General features: G+C 35.7%; 1 long non-coding RNA gene across 1 annotated transcript in view; it reads left to right on the top strand.

Moving 5' to 3' along the window:
- The window catches only part of LOC120607275 (uncharacterized), a 72426-nt gene that overhangs the window by 19286 nt on the left and 30002 nt on the right, over positions 1-23138 (top strand). The window contains exon 2 of the long non-coding RNA XR_005654116.1: positions 473-546. This is a non-coding gene — a long non-coding RNA (uncharacterized LOC120607275). The remainder of the gene's footprint in view (positions 1-472; positions 547-23138) is intronic.

Raw genomic sequence — 23138 nt, 5'->3', positions numbered from 1 at the left:
ATGTCAGGTTCAGCTTTTTCTGGGAGTAGACCTCTTGTCTTCTGCCCAGAGTTGAGAACAAATAGTTAACTAGCTGTGCAGACTGGTAGAAGTGGGAGGTATCTAAAAGCTCTATATATTCTAAAAGCTCCAGTCTGTATATTGGCTCCCAGAGGTGCCTGATGATTCCAGTGTCAGCCTTTATGGTGTTGTATGGAGAACACTGCTCAGCTCATACTGATGTGTTTCCACTGCAGGAAATAGATTTGAGCTTTCTTCTCTCAGCTCAGGCACTCATCACCTTCTCAGCTTTTTTTCTTGTCCCACTTCCTCTCCATTCTCTTTGTTCTATTGGCTTTAAATTAGGCAGTTAAATATTAAATATTTACTTTGTATAATTTTAAAGGAGTTACTCAGAGGTAAGTATGTATGTTCAATGCTCCATATTTACCTGTGATGTCACTTACTAATCATTACATTACTCATCATTCAGATGTGATCCTCCCTAAGAAGACATCCCCAGACTGGGAGAGCCAATCCCTCCTTGGAGCTCTGATACCACTCAGGGTAAGTCTCCTATGTCATCCATTGCTTTGTCTTTTTGTTGGACTATAAGCTCTAGGAGGGCAAGAACAATGATTTATTCATCCTTGAATCTCCAAAACTCAGCAGTGTTGAATAAATGGATTTCTGCAGTGTTTACTCAATTAGTCTTGCAAATATCCGGTGTGGGTTACAAGGGCAACATGTACAAGGGTACAAGAGTGAGCAAGTAAAATTTTATCACAGAAAAATGGCTTTACTGTTTAATAGTTATGTGAGGCTAAGCAAGTTTTTACCCTCTTTGGGTCTCGTTTCCTCAAAATCATGATAGTAATCATGCCTACTACATAGGATGTGTGGAATTGAGTGCTTTAATTAACCGAGTTCTTTTAAGTAAACCACATATCGAAGTGGCTAGCTCATTATAAAGTTCTCAATTCACTATTACTTTAATTTAAAAGATAATTTTGGGGTACATTTTTAGAGAAGCTGCAGGTTTTTCTTACTTTTTCTGTTCAATGGAATTGTTATAACCTATGAATGTTTTTGATAAAATATTAAGAGTTAGGCCAGAGATGGAAAGAGCCTCTATGTTAAGCCCTGGGAAAAGGAGATCCTCCTGGGGTAAGCTGCTCTTGCTCCATTCTCCCCCAAATTACAGATGAGTTCTCCTTTCTCTTCTCAGCTGAGCCTGGGAGGTTTCACTTTTCTTTCTTCTGGAGATTAGTCTTAAGTGGTCAGATATTTTCTGGTTAGTTATTCAGCTCTGCTTGTTTGGAAAAGAAACCAAGAAGTAAAACCAGTGGGAATAATAAAATTTTAAAAAGACATTGAGAAAGTTAAGGTGTGGAATACAGTATTTTTTCAGCTAGAGGAAGCATGGGATTTTTATTTTATTTTATTTTTTTAACTCTTCAAGTTTGAGAAGGAAAGAGAGGCAGACTTGTGGCATTGACTAATAAGAAAATATATGTAATCCCTGGATGTTGAAAACTTGTAGGACTTTTTAAGTATGGTATTTACTTTACACTTACAGTAAACTGTGGAACAGTATCACTGGAAAAAGAATGGAAACTAACTTAAGTGTTAAAATTGAGTAATTTATTTGTTCATTCATTTATTTATTTTTGGTGGGGGATTAGAAACTGGGAATATAGTGATGAGTAAATTACACATAGTTCCTGTTATCATTGAGCCTAGACACTAATGGAGAACAGTTTTTAATTAAAACTCTACATATATAATTTTAAAGTATAAGTCATTTGAGAGATATCAGGAATCAAGAAAACTTTTCTTTCGAAAGGATATTTAAGCCGAGATATAATAGTTGAATAGAAGCCATTCATGTCAACATTGAAGGGAAGAACAGTCTAGAATACTTTGGGCAGAAAATATTTGGTGAGTTTGACAACTTAAGAGTCCTGTTGGGGTTGTGTTTGTTATCAAGAGAGAATGGTAGAGTATGAGACTGCAGAGGCCAGTGAGGACCAGAAACACACATAGCCTTGAAAAGCACATTAAGGATAATCTATATTATTCTAAGAGATATGAGAAGCTATTGAATGACCTTAGCTAAGCAATAATTCCATTTAGGTTTAATAAGAGATTACATTGTCTACTGTGAGGAGAAGGATTTAAAGAGAAGCAAGGTTACCCTCTTGAGAACAGGTAGGAGGCTACTACAGTGGTCTTGCAGGCTGGGTTTTGCGGTGGCAATAGAGAAAGGTGATTACATTTGAGATTCATCTGTGAGGGACATCAACTGGACTTCTTGACCTATTAGATGTGGGAGTGAGGGAGAGAGGGATGTCATAGATGACTTTTAGATTTCGAGAAGCAATTTAGAGAAAAAGAGATTTGAGAAAGATTTCTAGAATTAGGGAAGAAACACAGCATAGCATAATTATTAAGAGCAGTAAATAAATAATTACTCACTCCCTTCCCCTGCCCCAGTTAACCAGTTCTTCAAGTTCTAGATCATGTCTTGTATTCACAAAAACTTCTCTGACCACCTGAGGCAAAAATCAGTTGGCTCTCTCCTCTCTTCTGTAGCACTTGTTAGTCATCTGAAATTTGCACATGCTGTTCCCTCTCCTGCTTATCTCGATATATCATGCTTCTTCACTCTACATATAGATTTCAAACTCAGTGAGCAGGGAGTTTTTCCTTATACTCCTTTGAATTCCCCAAATCATTTAGTAGAGTTTGTATAAAATAAGTTCTCAATAAAGATGTTTTTACTACTTAATAATTGGAAATTTCATTTGAAAGAAAGTTTGGAAAGGACATGCTGTTGTTGTTGATTTCTTCTCCCATATTTAATTTCTTTATTTCTTATTTAATAATTTTTTTTCATTTTTCAAATATACTTGGCATACAATATTATATTAGTTTCAGGTGTACAGCGTAGTGATTAGAGATCTATATAACCCCCAAAGTGACCACCCCAATAAATCTAGTACTCTTCTGCCCCCACATATATTTATTACAATATTATTGGCTATTTCTTTATGCTATACTTTATATCTCCAAGATTATTTTGTAACTACCCAGTCATACTTCTTAATTTCTTTGCCTTTTTTCACCAACCTCTCCAATCTCCCTCCCATCTGGTAACTCTCAAAAAATTCTCTGTTATCTATGAGTTTGTTTCCAATTCTTTGTTGTTGTTTATTTTGTTCTTTAGACTCCACATGTACGTGAAATGATATGGCATTTGTCTTTCTCTATATGACTTACTCCATTTAGAACAATACCATCTAGGTCCATCATACAATATCTTTTCCCATCTCTTTACTTTTAGTCTGTGTGTGTCTTTTAATCTGAAGTGAGTCATTTGTAGGCAGCATATGTAAGGGTCTTGTTTTCTTATCTATTTGGCCACCTCATCTTTTAATTGGAGAACTTCATTATTTTTCATTCGAAATGCTTGTTGATAGATATGTGGTTATTGCCATTCTTAATTCATATTTTTGATACATATTTGTTTTTCTTCTTAAAGCAGTCCCTTCAACGTTTCCTGTAACACTGGCTTGATAGTGATGAACTCCTTTAGCTTTTCCTTGTCTGGGAAGCTCTTTATCTGTCCATTGACTCTAAATGACAGCTTTACTGGATAAAGTAACCTTGGTTGTAGATCCTGGGTTTTCATCACTTTGAGTATTTTGCACCAAGGCCTTCTTTCATGCAAAGTTTCTTTGGAGAAATCAGCTGCCAGTCTTGTAGGTAACTAACTGCTTTTCTCTTGCTGCTTTTAAGATTTTCTCTTTGTATTTAACCTTTGGCATTTTAATAATGAAGTGTCTTGGTGTGGGCCTCTTTGGGTTTATCTTTTTGGCACTCTCTGAGCTTCCTAGGCTTGTATGTCTATTCTCTTCACCGGGTTAGGGAACTTTTCCATCATTATTTCTTCAAATAGGTTTTCAACTTCTTGCTCTCTCTCTTCTCCTTCTAGTACCCCTATGATGTGAATGTTGTTACGCTTGATGTTATCCCAGAGGCTCCTAGAAATTAACTCCATTTTTTTGGATTCTTTTTGTTGTTGTCGCTCTTCTGATTGGGTGTCCTCCTCTACCCCATCTTCTATATTGGTGATCTGAGCCTCCTCTATATCAGTGACTCGATCTTCCTCTTCACCTACTCTGCTTATTTCTTTTAATGTCTTCTTTAATTCAGATATTGTATTCTTCATTTCTGACTGGTTCCCTTTTATGATTTTCATCTCCATTTTTATGTTTTTTTAAAATATATTTGTTAAAGTTCTCACTGAGTTCACTCACTCTTCTCCTAAGTTGATTGAGCATCCTTAGAACCAGTGTTTTGAACTCTGCAACCATGAGATTGCTTGACTTCACTCTGTTTAGATCTTTTTTCTGGAGCTCTGTTTTGTTCTTTCATGTGGGGCATGCTTCTTCGTCTCCCCATTTTGGCTGCCTTTCTGTGTCTGTTTCTATGCACTAAGAAAAGCTCCTAAGTCTCCCAGTTTTATTTGTATGGCTTTGTGTAGTAGGTGTCCTGTGGGGCTTAGTGACATAGTCCTAAGAGGGGTCCAGCTGCAGGCCAAGTTTAGCCCTAGCCTGTGCCCTCCAGTCCACCTAATAAGAGTTGGCAAGCGATCCACAGATGGCTGCCACCTGTGCTGTTCTTATAGTTGCCTAGGCCAGAAACCCAGGCCAGCTCTTGCCAGTGTGGGTCTTGGAACTTCTCAGCAAGGGGAACAGGGCATGCCAAGGACACCTCCAATGTGGCTTGGGTAGTTACTCAAGCTGGAATGAGCAAAGTTCAGGGAGTCCTCTGGACAGAACAACCTCTCTTATTTAGTTTGATGACATCTCAGGTATGCCAGCACCTACATCTGCATGTTGGAAGTGGGGATGGCTCAACTAGGAATAATGGATGCCACCAGCATTTCTGCCTGAGCTTAAGCTGTTCCTCTGGCTCTCGCCCCGAGGCCTGACCATTCAGTGTCCCCCATTCAGTGTATGTCCCTGGCACCTCTTGCGCAGCCTTCCCAGCTCTGGAGCTCAGAGTGAGCAAGTCTGTCACTGCAAATTTTTGTTGTGATCATGGTCCTTTTAAGAGGAAGGTCTGTACCTGCCTATTGCAACTGCTGTAGCCTCTGTCTCCCTCAGCTCACATAGAACTAGGTAGCCTCCATCTCTTCCCCCTTCTACCATTCTAAGGTGATTTCTTATTTCTCTCCCTAGTTGTAGGGCTTCAACTATTCATTCAGACCCCATGTAACTCTGCTTGCTGTTTGCTCTGTGGTTTCATCACATTTTTGGTGTGTTGGCAAGAGGAGATGTACAAAGTCTCTACCCTCTGTCATCTTTACCGATTGTGCCTCCCATATTTAATTTCTGAAATGTCTTTTTGATGATAGCCTATAAAAAAACTACAAAATATTTATGGTAACTATAGTTTATTATATATAAATATATAAGTTTAATAAGGAGAGATTGAAAGAATTCAATGTTTGCTTTTAAGTCTCTGGATTCACTGTTCCACTTATGAATTAGAGATGCTGGTTGCATTTGGAAGGACATGGTGATGGTGAGAATGGGAGAAGGGGCTTGAGAGAAGACATACTAAGATACATATACAATGTGATTCTGTGTAATATATGAGAAGTGCTGCGACCTCAGAGGCTAAAAAAAGCTCTCTAAAATGATGCCCACAATGGTGCCACCCACGCCTACTACCTTTCATGCCACATAGTGGATGGTGAAAATAGAACATGGCATGCTGACCTTGCACCTTTTGGGTGAATTTTTTCAACTGCTCTTTCCTCTATTAGTGCTCTGGAAGTAACCTCTTAGAGCTGCCTTTGTCCACAACCTTTTGGAAATATTTAATGAGAGGGGAGACAGGAGATCATGGCTGCCACTTATCTGTCAGCTTCTGCTGCTATTATTCATCATAGTTTGATCCTTGCTAATGCAAATGTTTATGTAGAAATAAAAGACATTTACTGAACACCTAATGTATGCCAGGATTTGGGCTAGGCTCCTTTGAAGACATAGATATGAAAACAAACAAAAAAATCTATGATCTCAAGGAGCATGCAGTGGCAAAGTCAAGTGTATACACACACAACTTTTCACTATGGAAACAGATTTTTTCTTATGAGGGGTTTAGCTATTGATATTTAAGTCTTTAGAATCACAGAGAGCTGAATTAGTAGCTTGACTTCTCCATGTTGTAGCTGTATGATCTTGGGCAAGATATTTAATTTCTCCAAACTGTATTTGCATTAGTTCTAAAATGAAGATAGTGATACTTTCATTCTAGGGTTGTCGTAAGAATTAAATGAGATAATATATTCAAATCAGCTAGCACATGTTTTATATATATAAAACATGCATATATATATATATATATATATATATATATATATATATATAAGGAGAGCCAGAGAGAGAGAGAGAGAGAGAGAGAGAGAGAGAGAGAGAGAGAGATCTATCCCACTTGTCTAACAAGTGCTGGCATATTCATCTGTGGCTCCAACCTTTCTTTTGCAAAGACAAAGTTGATGGTAATGATATATTCCCTGGGGCTGAGTCAGACGAATTGGCCCAAGGACTCACTCTTTCTTAACAGCCCATGCAACACCCTTCCATGGTTTAGTCTCCCGCCCACTCCACCCTTCCCTCTCCCTCCTAATTGCCTCCCACCCGTCCTCACAGGACTTTTCCTTTCTTCTTCTCCAAATGATTTTGCAAGAGTTAGGTTGCTCCTGAGAATACATACTTATGAGAGCAAACTTGAAAATAAATACTTAGTTATTTCAAAGCATTAACTGAGTTAACTTGTCTCTCACTTCACCCATGAGTCGAGAAATTCATGGGCATAGGTTTCAATATCATCTTTACTTATTTTAAATAAATTTGATAAGTTGTTCATTGTTTCTTAGCTTCAGCTTTCTTGTTTGTAAAATGGATGATTGTGAAATGAGAAGTTTGCCTCTGATGATTGTTGCTGTGTTACGGTGAGTGGCACTGGGAAGGTGTTCAGCAGAAAGATCAGTGTCAGAGAAATCAAGAGATCTGGACTCTTGACATCTCTAACTGAGTGATTTAGATTGGAAATGAAAGTGTGGAAAGAAGAAGAAAGAACTGATCTTTTCAAAATATCCTGACCAAAATCCATCCTTACTGGCAATGTTTTCTCTCTTTCTCATTTGGTCTGAAGATGGGAAAGAGTAAAAGAATAACTGGAGAAATACCAGGGTGTTCATGTTGCGAACGAGGTGGTCAGAGCAACTGTCAATTCCACCCCAGGACTGTATTCCCATACAGGTGCCAAAGGACATTCCCTTCCTGGTTTGTCTTCAAGAACAGTTTTCCAAAGTTAAGAGATGAATGTAGGGTTTAAATGTAAGCACTACGTTTAATGATTCACTAGATCTATTGTGTAAGAGTTTATCTAACATCTTCTAGAATGGATTTATGTTTTCAGCTAATATCAGATTTTTGGGTTATAATTTTCATAAAGTAGTAATTTTACAATAATTTTTCTATAAGGAATTGAGAATTACAGTCTCCCAAATGAGGCTAAAATATCACTCTGAAGACTCTCTCCTCTTTTCAACCCATCTTCTCTACATAGATTTAATATAAATTATTCAATGTAAGTCTCTGAGATTTGAACATAAAATGAAGACTTCCTAGTCACTGTTTCCTTGAGATATTACTGCCCTGACTTACTCAGAAGCCAAAAAAAACATGTTATATATAACCATAGATTTCCTTAAACTGGCCCCTTTTCCCATAAACAACAAACCACAGTCCTGCAAAGCCACTTACACTGTCATTCACTCATTTAAAAATAAGTACCACCTTTTCGTCACGGTGACAGTGACAAGCTTAACTTTTTTTTTTTTTTTTTTGTCTGTGTGGGAACTAGAGAAAGCATTTCTGACCATTAAAAATAGTGGTCCATCCAAAGTTTGGCTTTTTAATAAAATGCTACTCATCAGCAATCCTTTTTCACAGGAGGAAAATGAAAGGATGGTATGATGAAGTCTGACCGTTTGGAGAAGGGAGGGTCAGACTTCAGGAGAAACTTCAGGAGAAAGGGAGGCAGGAGAAACTCTATATTCAATGTTCAGAGGAAGCCTGTCTGTGTGGAGAAGTAATGTTTGAACTGAGAACAGAAGGGTAACAATGACAATCTAAACACTAATGATCTGTAATTGTTGAGCACTTAATTATATTTTAGTAATTTATGTACATTAATTCACCGTGTCCTGGAATCTACACTCTCAACTCTCTGTTTTAAAAAGTCCGTGCTCTTGTGGTTAAGCTCTATGAAGAATTGGTGAAAACCATTTCAGAAAAAGAAATGGCAAGTAGAAAATCTCTGCATGTACATAGCCAGGTATACTGAGGAAAGAGAATAATTTTACTCTTTAGTCTTAGTCTTAGGACTTTTTATATCATTCACTCTTATTAGATATTCAATATTTGAAGGTAAACTTGCTTCTAATTTGTTGTCTATCTGTGCAATGAACCTAAGTATACCAGGAGAACAGATGCAGGATAGTTTTTCTAAAAAAAATTCATAGTATCTTATTCTCAATATTATACAGATATTATTGTGTGTGACATAATTTAACAATCAAATAATTCTACTCCTCAAAATATCCACATCTAAATAATTCACCAGATTGAATGGTGTTGTCCACTGCGATCTGAACTAGGTCTACTGACCACTCCAGCAGATTGTTTCTAGTAGGTGCATTTTCCTCTTAAGACTTCTGAGAAAGTATAAATATTTAACATTTTTGAGCAATTTTAGCAATCATAGTTTGCTCTAATATTAAAAATGCAATAACAATGGAAAAAAAATTCTAACAGAATACAGACCTAGATCTAGATAAATACAGTTTTCTTATCCATAAACTTCTTTCTTAGGAAATGATGCCTATTTTCAACATCATTATTTCAATTTAAGTGTGTCCTTTTAACATATTGGGTCATTGTTTGGTGATTAGAATTGTCTCCTCTAGCATTTCATCTCACTAAGAAATTGGCTCCTGGATTTGATCACACTTAACTAATGTCCACCATGTAAGCAAGGACAAAGCTTTGTTGATACTGAGATGGTACTCAAATACCACAGTGTGTGGAAACAGCAATGATTTTTCTAGTCCTCTGTAGAATTAAGGAGTTGAGTTCTCTAAGTATGATGGAGTGGTTATTTTAGAAGTCTCAAATCTTAAGAGAATCCTCTTTGACAGAAAAAAAAAGCAAAAATTAAAAATAGTGAGTAGCTTAATACTAAGGGTATTAAGAACGCTTGAAAAGAGATCGACCCATGAGGTTAGTGAGGATTGTTTTAGGAAAAGGACAGAAAAAGCTGGGCTCAGATGTAGGTACTGTTTATTATTTGAGTCCAGAAATGGATGGGAGTGAGTAAAAGGGGATGTTCTCTTAGTAGGTTGATGTTTTTGGCAACAGTACAACTGATGTTGCAAGAAGGGAAACAGTCTCAAGATGAAAATCTCTTACAGGTTGGCATTTGCCCAAAACTGTAATGTTTACAGGGAAGTGTGGGCACACCCAAAAACATCCTGATTAAATTGCAGGTGTTGTGCAAAACCAAGTGGGAAGAGCAAATATTTTACAACTAGTAAGCAGTTCTGGCAGTTGCCTTATATGTGATGTGTATAGTGTGTGATATTTTAAAATCTTAGGACACAAGGTAATTATTTTATATTTCTGTTGTAAAACAGAGTTTTGCTTAAAGAATCATATGCTATTTGATTTGGAAAAGACTTTTCAGATCATCTCTTCTGGTAAATTTTTTTTTAAAGCAGAAATAACTTCTTTCGAATAAAACCTTGAATGGAACTCTACTACATAAAACAGATGGTTATTTTATTAGTAAAAGTAAATTTACAAGTTGAAGCCGAACATATTTACTCTTTATATAGTAAATAAACTAAACTAATGGAGTTGTTTTGACTAATACAAAAACTTGGAATTAGAGCTACTGTGTAACATGTGATTTCATGAAATCATTAGCACCTCTTTTGTTTTAGTATTTTTGTGTTTGCATGCTATCAAAAAATCCTGATTAACACAGAAAACTACTTGCAAATTGGAGGTTTTTTTTAGCAGATCACCTTGTAATTTCAGGATACTCCTTTTGGAGAAGTCTTTATTTTGAAGTCCATTCAAAAATGAGTCAAACCGGAAACAGAAGTTAATGGGTTGGTGGTTTCCAATGTGCTAACATCTGGCATGTAATTCCTTGGTGTGTTTGAAATATTACGATATTCCAAATGTTTCCAAAACTCTTAAGATGCAAATAGAGTCCAATATTTGTTGAACACTTTCCACAGAAGCTCTTCCACAGAAATCTAGCACTCAAAAGAACACTACTAGTTGTGAGTGGTGGTGTAAACATTATTTCAGGTCTCTCGACTACTGAAGAATGTACAATACAACAACATACAAAATCCAACAAAATAAGTAAGCTTAACACTTAAATAAAATAACTTACATTTTAGCTAGGAAATGTCACAAGTAGTTATTCAATAGAAATCATCATGTCAAAATGGATAGCTATCGTTGCTGAATTTGTCATTAAATTGGACTTTTAATTGGGATAGTTGGCATTTTCTCCTCCTCTCACTTGAGTGGTAGCATTCTAAAATTGAAATACTGTTAGGTCTAGTTTTATATTGTTGGGAGATTAAAATTTCTTCTTTAGACTATCCTGGCTTTGCTTAATAATGTTTCATGTCCTGCTCCTATATGGGAGAGTTATTATCCATCCAAGTAAAAGCTTTTTTTAGGTCTTTAATTTTCATAAAAAGAGTTCAATCTTATTTTTTATAAGCAGTTGGATCGAACCATATAAAATTGATGTTTTGTAGATTAAAAAAGGAAGATTAGCAATTTCATATTGTTTTGCCTAGTGTATGAGTCCAACTAAAATCAGCAAGTTGTTTGTTATCCAACTCTCATCAAAAGCAGTCATAGATATTAAGTAAATTAATGACCATAGCTGTGTTCTAATAAACTTTATTTACAAGAATAGACAATGGGTCAAATTTGGCTTGAGGTCCATAGTTTGCTCACTCTGACTTACAGGACAGAGAAATATATCCTTAGACCATGTTACCTTGATATGAATTGTTAATGAATTGCCTTTGCAGAATTACCTTGTGGTATTTAGCTCTGGCCTTTCATGGAGGAAGAAGTCGAGAAACAACCTTATGAAATTCTTTATCATATTTGCTCTGGGAATGCTACACAGGTATATTATTCATATGGTTAATTGGTATTCTACCTAAAGTATTTCTTCCAGAGCTATGATCTAGGTAATGATTTGTTTTGTTTTGTTTTTTTTCCTGCCAAGTTAATTTTTATGACAGTAAAGACTATAACTGGCTGTCTCTTTTTCTTTACTTTTGCTATCAGAAATATCCGCACCAAATCAAATCTGCAACTATAGCAATTCTATTGCCATTTATGTTTCGTAGAGGGGAGATTCCTCTTTCTTATAATTGTCCTTGTTTTATTATAGATTCGAGTTAAATCTTTATAGGCTTAAAATTTTTTTAATGATATATATTTTTTATTTTTCAATTACAGTTGGCATACAACATTATATTAGTTTCAGGTGTACAGCATAGTCATTAGAGATCTATAAAACTTCCAACGTGATCAACCCAATAAATCTAGAATCCTTTTGCCCTCACATATGTTTATTACAATATTATTGGCTATTTCTTTATGCTATACTTTATATCTCCAAGATTATTTTATAGCTATCCATTCATACTGCTTAATCTCTTTGCCCTGTTTTACCAACTCCCCTCTCCAACCCCACTTCCATCCCTCAAAAAATTCTCTGCTATCTATGAGTTTGTTTCCAATTCTTTGTTGTTGTTTATTTTGTTCTTTAGACTCCACATGTACGTGAAATGATATGGCATTTGTCTTTCTCTATATGACTTACTCCATTTAGAACAATACCATCTAGGTCCATCATACAATATCTTTTCCCATCTCTTTACTTTTAGTCTGTGTGTGTCTTTTAATCTGAAGTGAGTCATTTGTAGGCAGCATATGTAAGGGTCTTGTTTTCTTATCTATTTGGCCACCTCATCTTTTAATTGGAGAACTTCATTATTTTTCATTCGAAATGCTTGTTGATAGATATGTGGTTATTGCCATTCTTAATTCATATTTTTGATACATATTTGTTTTTCTTCTTAAAGCAGTCCCTTCAACGTTTCCTGTAACACTGGCTTGATAGTGATGAACTCCTTTAGCTTTTCCTTGTCTGGGAAGCTCTTTATCTGTCCATTGACTCTAAATGACAGCTTTACTGGATAAAGTAACCTTGGTTGTAGATCCTGGGTTTTCATCACTTTGAGTATTTTGCACCAAGGCCTTCTTTCATGCAAAGTTTCTTTGGAGAAATCAGCTGCCAGTCTTGTAGGTAACTAACTGCTTTTCTCTTGCTGCTTTTAAGATTTTCTCTTTGTATTTAACCTTTGGCATTTTAATAATGAAGTGTCTTGGTGTGGGCCTCTTTGGGTTTATCTTTTTGGCACTCTCTGAGCTTCCTAGGCTTGTATGTCTATTCTCTTCACCGGGTTAGGGAACTTTTCCATCATTATTTCTTCAAATAGGTTTTCAACTTCTTGCTCTCTCTCTTCTCCTTCTAGTACCCCTATGATGTGAATGTTGTTACGCTTGATGTTATCCCAGAGGCTCCTAGAAATTATCTCCATTTTTTTGGATTCTGTCTTCTTTAATTCAGATATTGTATTCTTCATTTCTGACTGGTTCCCTTTTATGATTTTCATCTCCATTTTTATGTTTTTTTAAAAATATATTTGTTAAAGTTCTCACTGAGTTCACCCACTCTTCTAAGTTGATTGAGCATCCTTAGAACCAGTGTTTTGAATTCTGCATCCATGAGATTGCTTGACTTCACTCTGTTTAGATCTTTTTTCTGGAGCTCTGTTTTGTTCTTTCATGTGGGGCATGCTTCTTCGTCTCCCCATTTTGGCTGCCTTTCTGTGTCTGTTTCTATGCACTAAGAAAAGCTCCCAAGTCTCCCAGTTTTATTTGTATGGCTTTGTGTAGTAGGTGTCCTGTGGGGCCCAGTGACATAGTCCTAAGAGGGGTCCAGCTGCAGGCCAAGTTTAGCCCCAGCCCGTGCCTTCCAGGCCACCTGGTAAGAGTTGGCAAGCAATCCCTAGATGGCTGCCACCTGTGCTATGCTTATTGTTGTCTCAAGAGTTTATGCTAGAACCTGAGGCCCACAGTTGCCAGTGTGGGGCTTGGAGCTACTCATCAAGGGGAACAGAGCGTTCCAAGGACACCACTGGATATGGCTTGGGTAGGGCCAGAATGGGAATGGGCAGAGTTTCAGAGATTCCTCTGGGCGGAGGAGTCTGTTATCCAATTTGATGACGTCTCAGGTATACTGGCACCTGCATCCAAACGCTGGGAAGGGGGAGGGCTCAAGAGAGAAACTATGGCTTTCTCCCAGGCAGAAGTACCAGCACTTCTGCCTGGGAGAAAGCCTCCCTTCCAGTCCTTGCCCTGAAGCCCGAAAACTCAGTGTCCCCCTATAAGTTTCTGGAGCCCCCTGAGAGCTGCCCTATGGCTGGAGCTCAAAGCAAGCGAGTCTATTGCCATAAATGTCTGGTTGTGGTTATGGTCCCTTCCAACTCTTTCCCCTCTTACTGTTCGAAGGTGATTTCTTATTTCTTTCCTAGTTTTAGGGCTTCTATGTACCCTGGCCTCAGGCGACACTACTTGCTGTTTGCCCCATGTTTTTGTCACAACTCCGGTGTAGTTGCAAGAGAAGATGTACAAAGCCTCTACCTTCTACGATATCTCGTCTGGTCTCCTGGCTTTAAAATTTTTGAATTGTAAGCTACTATTCTCTTTTGTAGTTCTTTATTATAAACTGACTCAAATTCTTATGGATCATGTTTGAGAGTAAATACACAAAAGTAAATAAATGATATATTTTTATATTTGAAAATCCAATTTTCTATGAACTCTCAGTATCTAATGTGCTTTAATCTCAGGCATAGTCTATTGATTTATTTTTTATTCAACAAATAATTTATGAGTATCTTTTCTCTTTCCCCCAAGGTGTTTATAGTCTGATGCAGGAGACAGACATATAAACAAGTAATGACAAAACTGTAAAGTAATCATCATAATGGAGTTACTTACACCAGGCAGCCTGGAGCGTGAATTTTTAAGAAACGATGCTATTGCATCATCTTCCTCACTAGCACGGTGAGGATAACTATTCAGAAACAATTTTTTTTTGTGGCTAGTCATTATTTCCTATGGAAAAGCTTGAAGGCGCGGAAAAAAGATGATGCTTATATTTCTTCTATTTAGAAGCTTGAAAACTCTTCAACTATTAATTTAGACTTTATAATTAACATTTTAGAAAAAACATGTTAATTTAACCAAGATTTATTGTGTAATTATTAAGGCCACTAGTTTAAGCCTTACATACAAATTCGTCTCTTTGCATTTCAAGGGTTTAGGTTTATATTACAGTTCATTGACTTTTTGCACCAGGAAAACCAAGATGTCCTTTCATGTTATTGAATATATATAAGCAAGATTAAACTGGATGATTAAAAATTCATAAAACTCTCAGAATGAGATTTCTATGATTATGTTTGTGGTTCACAATATGTCAACACATTGTTTCCAAATAGATTATCTGCACCACTTTACTAAGCCCTCCATGAGCATTGTCTAAGGCAAATCTTGCCAGATTGTTTGATATATAAACTACGATTAAAAATTTTCCGTGTAAGCGTTGAATGGGAGACTGATTATTTAACTGGCCATCTGCTAAGTTTGGATAAAAGCACATACTGAATATCTTAATAGATGGTCCAATCTAAAACCTACAACAGAGCATGCGACTTCTTTCCTTGGGGTGGCCTTCCCTTTTCAGTCAGACTATGGATCCTGTATCTATCATGTGTGCAGATCCTTGGCTTCTAGGTACCATGGGCAGATGTTCTCTGGACAGCTCCTCTCTGCCTTCACTCCCACTCATTAGTCAAGTCTTTGATCATTTCCGTGGTGACTGCAGAGTATCAATTATCTATTGTTATGAAATATTAAAAAACTCAGTGGCTTGAAACAATAGCCATTTATTCAACTCAAGTTCATGGGTCAATGATTTAATATGAATGGTTATTCTGGTCTCTGTTAAACTTGCTCATGTGTGGCAGTTGGTTAGCTGTAACCTCGGGGTGATTGGGCAACTGGGCCACTTTCATTCTCTTGCATGCTATCCTAGGTCTGTTTTCATTGTGTGAAGAATTTATAGAAAGTCAGTGGAACTTCACAAGAATTTTGGTGGCTGGGATAGTTGTAACCTGGCATTGAGACCTTAGAGTAGTTGATAAACAATGTCTATTTTTTAAGGAGATCCTTTAGAGTAGTTATTAAAAGCCAAGACCTTGGAGCCAGAGTACCTGGATTCAAATCATAGCTCTATCTAGTCACTATTCGTGACTAGGTCAAATTATTTAACCGTTCTGTCCTTTAGTTTTATAATCTGTGATGTGGGATAACAATAGACTCTACCATATTGTGTTTTGAAGATTAAATTAATGCATATATGTGTGGTACATTAGAAATGCTAAGAAAAATATTATGTATAAAATATTTTTCTTGTGGATCACTTTTATTGGTTTCTTCAGAGATCTTATTTCTGGGAAAGTCAACTCCATTTCTGTTGATTTAGGCAAGGCCCTTCAACTGGCTGCTTTTGATTTCCCCTAAGGGCCTAAGCTTCTTGCAAGTCACCACTCTGCTGGGTGGCTCCACTCATGCAGACATTCTTTTGTGTGGAGTCCATTTCAGGTTGCTGATGGCCAGTTTCCTCTCCTTTGGTCCACATTTGTGCCCTGCACAGTACTCTGGGAAACATATTTTGACCCTACTGGCTTTCTCTGGTTCTAGCACCAAACAGGCCATTCTAGCTAGTCTTTTTTTCTTTAATTTTTCCAGGACCGAGTCCAAGCCAGCTAAGACTATGGCTATTTCTCTTAAATCTTTTTGCTAAACCTGATCCTAGAACAGGTCAAAGACATCACGTAAAAAATAGTGTAGGAGGGCGAGTGAGAGAGAGAGAAGAACCTGACCAGGCCGGAGATCTACTCTGCAGATTTCACAGCCTAATTCAGGCCCAAGATGGGAAGAGGAAATAAATGTTATTTTGGGAAAAAGTTTGGATCTTTGATATAACACTGGACTTTAAAAATTCATTGCAGTTTCTACTAAAAATTGGTTTCAAATATAAGAATATACTTATTTAACAAAATAAGCATCATTAATAGGAAAAAGACAAGTTTGCCGGGCCTAATGCTATAGCATAAGAGCAACTTTATCCCCCGCAAATTCTCCCTCTCTAATCTCCTCAACTGATTCCTTTGTTACCTCTGACATAGTAATGATGGAGAAATTAGTTTAGGACTACAACCTTCAGAAATCCTTTAGCATGTGTAGTTGTGGTCGCTGGAACTGTTCTGGTTGAATTGTCTTGTTGTACTGCTCAGTTAAAACTGGAAGAACATGAAAAGTTGCATTTTAAAATTGTTTCATATGCTGGTGTTTTTTGTTTCATTGATTTGTATGTTGACTCATGTCAATATTGTACAATTGCATCATTTTAATCGTTAAAGTCATAATTTTCCTAAAATTTCTAACTGTTCTGTGTTTTCTTCCATGTATATGTGTGTTTCTTTAATATATGTGTGTTTCATCTATTACAAAGTATTGTATGCACATATTAAAAATTTAAATAAAAACTTACACATTAAAAATTAAATAAACACATTAATCATTGGATTACCTAAATCTTATGGCATCTTCGCTTCTGACTCCAGATGGCTGGTGGGAGAAAAGATGGCTTCTAATTAAAAGCAATAATCCCTGCACAATTCACTATACATATACAGTCTCAATCCTAGAGGGAATTATTTTGAACTCTTAAATTAGCCTATTTTTTTGATTTTTAGGGGTTAGAAGAATATCAATGATTATATGGTTAGCTTTTGGTTTACCAGTTTTAGACATCTATGCCCGACCTGCTATGATACTTAAATCAATCTCTCACTTCCCTTTTCCCCATTCCAATATAGTTATATTATTTTTTAAAATTCCTCTATTTGTGACTTTTATAACTGCAAATAATGTATTTTTTAAATTAAGTTTATTGGGGTAACATTGATTAATACAATTATATAATTTTCAGGTGTACATTATAATTTGACATCTGTATATAATGTACATTATAATTTGTCATCTACTGTTTACCACCCAAAGTCCAATTTCCTTCAGCTATCATATATTTGATCCCCTTTACTTACTTCAGCCTCCCTCTACTCCCTATATTTGATACCTTTATCCCATCTACTATCCCCCTCCTCCTCCACCCTCTATATTTGACCCCCTTTACCCCATCTACTTCCCCACTCTCCTAACCTATGGTAACCACTAGTCTATAGTCCATGTCCATGAGTCTCTGTTTGTCCTGATCCTTCATTGCTTTTAGGTTTATATCCCACATATAAGTGATATCATGTGATTTTCAACTTTTTTTATCTGGCTTATTTTGCTTAGCATGATTGTCTCGAGTTCCATCCATGTTGTCACAATTGGCTGTATTTCATCTCTTATGGCTGAGTAATATTCCATTCTATATATGTATTATAGCTTCTTTAGCCAATTGTCTATCGTAGGACACTTTGGTTGCTTCCATTTTCTGCCCACTGTGAATAATGCTGTTATGAACATTGGTGTGCAAATATCTTTATGGATATGATTTTTTAAGTCTTTGGGGTAAATATCCAGTAGAGGGATTGCAGGATCATATGGTAGATCAATTCTTAGTTTTTTGAGGAACCTCCATACTGTTTTCCATAGTGGCTGCACCAATTTGCAGTCCCACCAGCAGTGTATGAGGATTCCTTTTTCTCTGCATCCTCTCCAGCATTTGTTATTACTTGTCCTGTTGATTATAGCCATTCTAACAGGTGTGAGATGCTATCTCATTGTGGTTTTGATTTGCATTTCTCTAATAGCTAGCAATGTTGAACATCTTTTCATATGTTTGTTGGCCATTTGTATGTCCTCTGGGAAGAAGTATCTGTTCAGATCCTCTGCCCATTTTTTGACTGGATTATTTTGTTGTTGTTGTCGTTGTTGCTATTTGTATGAGTTCTTTGTATATTTTGAATATTAGGTCCTTGTTGGAGGCATTATTTGCAAATATATTCTCCCATTCTGATGGTTGTCTCTTTACCTTGTTGACGGTTTCTTTTGCTGAGCAGAAACTTTTTAGTTTGATGTAGTCTCATTCATTTATTTTAGCTTTTACTTCTCTGGCCTTTGAGGTGAAATTCATAAAATCCTCTTTAAGTTCAAGGTCCTTGAGTTTCATTCTTATGTTTTCTTCCATGCATTTTATTGTTTCAGGTCTTATATTCAGGTCCTTAATCCATTTTGAGTTAATTTTGGTGTGTGATGATAGATTACAGTCTAGTTTCATTCTTTTGCAGGTGGCTTTCCAGTTTTCCTAGCACCATTTATTGAAGAAACTTTCTTTTCTCCACTGTATGTTTTTGGCTTTTTTGTCAAAAATTATTTGCCAATATAAATATAGGTTTACTTCTGGACTCTCGACTCTGTTCCACTGGTCCATGTGTCTGTTTGCTGCCAATACCATGCTGTTTTGTTTACTGTTGCTTTGTATTATAATTTGAAGTTGAGCAGAGTAATGCTTCCAGCTTCATTCTTTTTTCTCAGAATGGCTTTAGCAATTTGGGGTCTTTTGTGCTTCTATACGAATCTGATGATTTTTTGTTCTATTTCTTTAAAAAATACCGATGGGATTTTGATGAGGATTGCATTAAATCTGTACGATGCTTTAGGTAATATGGTCATTTTAACTATGTTGATTCTTCCAATCCAAGAACACAGAATATCTTTCCATTTCTTTGTATCTGTTTCGATTTCTTTTAATAGAGTCTTGTAGTTTTCATTATATAGGTCCTTCCAAATAATGTATTTTAACATTCACACCTTATTCTATCAATTCCTGATTTTCAGATTTGAAAGATGAAGATAGTAGCATCTCTATTCTTGCCCTCATTTCACTTTACCTTCAATATCTAGCTTTAGTCATGGCTAATTTTTATATTGTCAAGGCAATTGTCAAGAAATATTGATAATATTTTTCTATTACTCTGTAACTATAATTGAATCTTTAGTGTGCTCTATATAGGAGGTGTCAAGATTTCAGAAGCTATGGAGACCAGGCAGGCATGCATTAAAAAGACTGACAATCTCTTTGGTGAACTGTTGAGTACATACTAAATGTTGCCAGCATGAGTGTGGACCCAGTAATGCAAAATATTTTAGTGTTTTAAGAGGAACCTGATAATCCATATTTTCATGTGATCTTCAGATTTAAAAGTGCTGGAAATTCATTCATTAAAACACACATGCACACACACACATGCACACACAAGAGCCGGTCAAATAAAACACTTCTGTTAGATGTAGCCCATTGGGCTATCAATTTGTGACTTCTGATGTACAGGCTGTGTCTAAAGTTTGTAAATATATAAATGCTATTTATATATTTTTATAGTTTAAAAACTGTTCCTAGCATATCAAATGACAAGTTAATTTTTCTTTTTAAATATACATTATTGCTTTTTTTAGATTCTGATTTACATTGTCTCTGTTTATTAAATCCTAAGGTCTTTCAACTTACTAAGAAAAGTGCCAGTTTTAAGAAGTACTTATTTTTCCTGGGTGTCTCTCTGCTCTTTTTGCACTGATCACATTTTTGAACTTTCCATTTCCATCCAGGGACTGATGATTCTTTTTGCCATGGGTCCCCATTTCTTGGCTTGATGTTCTCCTTTCTTAGTTTCCTTCTTTGTTTTCCTGGAAAATGTCCTCAAGTAAGTTCCTAAGAGAGGATGTGTGGAATTAAACGTTCTGAGTCTTTGCATATCTGGAGTGCTTTTATCCTACATTATGTTTGACTGGTAATTTGGATACATATAGAACTATTAAAATTATTTCCCCTAACATTAAAGCCATTTTGTTTTCATTAACTGCTGTTTCTAAAGTGTCTTATGAACTGTTCGTTTTTTAGTATTTTTACACAAATAACTTTGCTATGTTTTTGTTATTTAAAAAGTAAGGTTAAAAAAATTAATATCAACGTTAGGAGGAAAATTAAAGCAAATCTAAGGAGAAAGAATGAAGAAAATAAAGTCAATGTTGTTCATGTGAAATCTGATGCCACTCAGTCTCATTTGTGTTTTTCTCTATCTAGAAACTTTGAATTTTTCTTTATCCTTTGGGTTCTAAATCTTTGTAATGATGTGTCTAAGTTAGAGTGTTTTTCCTTCATTGTCTGAGGCACTCAATGAAGAACATTTTCATCAAAATATTTATATTCTTTAGCCCCAGAAAATTCCTTATGCAAGCCTTTTAAGAAAACTTATTTTAGCTTCTCTCTCTTTTGATTTCTCTTTATAGTATTAATGGAAGCTGCAATTTGGATGTCCTCTGGAATAATCAACTTTTATAAAATTGAATCTAGAACAATATTCACATTTACTTTTTCATTCTGTTTTGCCTGTTTTACATTTGTTTGTTTTCTTCCTTTGACTTTATTTTCGTCATTCTGTACAAGTTATACATGTAAATAGATTTAAAAGCAAACAGTTAATAAGACTTATTTTTAAAAGCAGCAGTCACCCATTTCCTCTCTATCTTCAGTTTAAATTTGTTCTTCTGCTCGTTTCTTCTAGCATTTGTTTTCACATTTCTAAATAACATGCTTACACTGATTTCTACTCTCTCCACCCCCAATTCAGATACTATCTATTAATTTCTTACTGTGAAGTCAAGGATTTGATTTTGAAATACATGCCTCTCCGTCCTCTTCATTGAAACTTTTCATTCCCCATTTTTCAGATATAAGCTTATCATTATTTTTAATCAAATCAATATTCAGCATTTATATTTTTATAACTTATTCACAGATGAACTATGTAGAATCCTCTAATTTCATTTTCTTTCCTATGTAAATTTTTTTTCCCTGGAGTCATCATTATCTTTTTTCTTTTATTTAATTTTCTGAGTACCCATCACAGTTCAACTCCAAACTTTTTGCCAGAATTATAAATATTCTCTTGACGCATTCAACCATGTCAAATGATCTCTTAAATTCACTTAAAAGCATTGGAGTTATCCCTCCAGGATGGGTAAGTGGGTAGATTTGGTGCTCTCTAGTCCAGCTCCACTGTTCTTGCTTTGTGATTTGTCTTCATCATCATCATCATGAAAATTCCTAATTCTCTCCTGTGTTAGAAACTCTTTTTCCTGATTCCCATCTCCTGGTTCCTCTTTCTTGGGTTACTCTCTCCACTAGTTTCTGAGAAAAGGAGCATAGGAAAATATTTTGAGACCCTTCATGTCTGAAATATTTTTAGTCTATCCCCACTCTTGATGGATAATCTGTCTCTGGGTATAGACTTCAGTATTGGATGTCATTTTCTCTTAGAACTTTTGAAGCATTACTTTACCACCAGGATTGCTGTTGGAGGATCAAGTATGATGTCCTTTTGATTCTTGGCTTCAGATCTTCTTTTCTTTCTGATCTGGAAGGACCTAAGATCTTTTCACTTGGTATTTTGAAAGTTCGTGGTTTTACACCTTAATGTGGACTTTTATTTATTTATCATATTGAGAATCTTGTGGGCATTTTCAAGCTCAGTTCTTGGAAATTTTTTTCAGATTATTTCTTTGACAAACTCTTGCCCTTTGTTTTCTTTATTATTTTTATATGGAAGTTTTATTGGTCAATTTTGGACATTCTGGCCTGTTTTTCTTGTTTTATAACTCTTTATTTTGTTTTATTTTCTAGATTGCTGTATTCATTTTACTCTCCAAATCTACTATTACAGGTTTTAAATTACTGACATCAGATTTTTAATTTCAAGAGCTCTTTCTTATATTCTTAATGTTCTGTTAAAAATACTATTTTCCTTTTTGTTCCATAGCTGTAATATCTTCTCTCATCTTTCTGGAGATATTCATTTATTTGGAGAAGAGTTTCTCTGTCTCTACTCTTTCATCCCTTCCTTCCAGTTTCTTTTACTGTTTATTTTGGTTGCTATTCCTCATGTTTTTCTCAAATGTCATGTGTCTTCTGAGTGTCCACTGATTCCTAAGCTTGATGCACTAAGGGCTGAGAGCACTGATGGGTGGTTTTATGACAACATGATTGGATAGGGATTTTCACTGGGGAACAGATAACCATCAGTATCTGAAGATCTTTTCTCACAGGCTGATCATCTTAAGATTTCCTGCCCAGGAGTCTAATGAATCATTCTGGGAGCTGAGAGAGGAAAGTGGAAGGGATCTCATTATTCAATATGCCTATTGTCTCTTAAATGCTTTATTTTTACTGTGACCTCTGGTTTCAGTTGTTCACAATATAAGATCTCTCTGCTTCAATTGCTCCAAAGAGTAGTTTTTTGTTGAGTAGGGAAGGGTAAGTTCTCTGGCTGAGCAGGTTGGGAGTGGTGAATCTGGGCAGGGAGTAGGTCTAATTGCTTTTGGCTTCTGATTTAGAAGTTGTTTACAAATATGTATCTATTTTAGCCACATCTTTACCTCTCTTTTGGAGGTGAAAGATGCTTTTGATTTTGAAATGTTCTAGGGGTTTTTTTTTGACATAAATAAGCTTACTATATTGTTGGTGTATGTTTAACTTTTCCCATTTTTAATAAGTTAGTCATCCTCATTTGTTGGCTTTATAGATTCCAAAATTTTGATGCTGTCCTTTCCTTATCTGTCCTCATTTTTCTTGTAGATGTATGCCTTTTTTTCATATCTTCAATGCCATTTTAGTGAAGTGTGGGAAAGGAATGAAGATAAAAACATATGTTCAAATTATCATGTTTAAACAGAAGTCTCTGTTTTATTTTTCCATTTTTTATTTTTGAATTTTATTTTATTATTAGTTTCAAGTATACAGTACCTTGGTTAGATATTTATATA

Source organism: Pteropus medius, unplaced genomic scaffold (assembly GCF_902729225.1).
Source record: "Pteropus medius unplaced genomic scaffold, Ma_sr-lr_union100, whole genome shotgun sequence".
NCBI lineage: Eukaryota > Metazoa > Chordata > Mammalia > Chiroptera > Pteropodidae > Pteropus > Pteropus medius.
The sequence above is the reverse complement of the archived record's forward strand: the minus strand, read 5'-3'. Positions and strand labels throughout refer to the sequence as shown.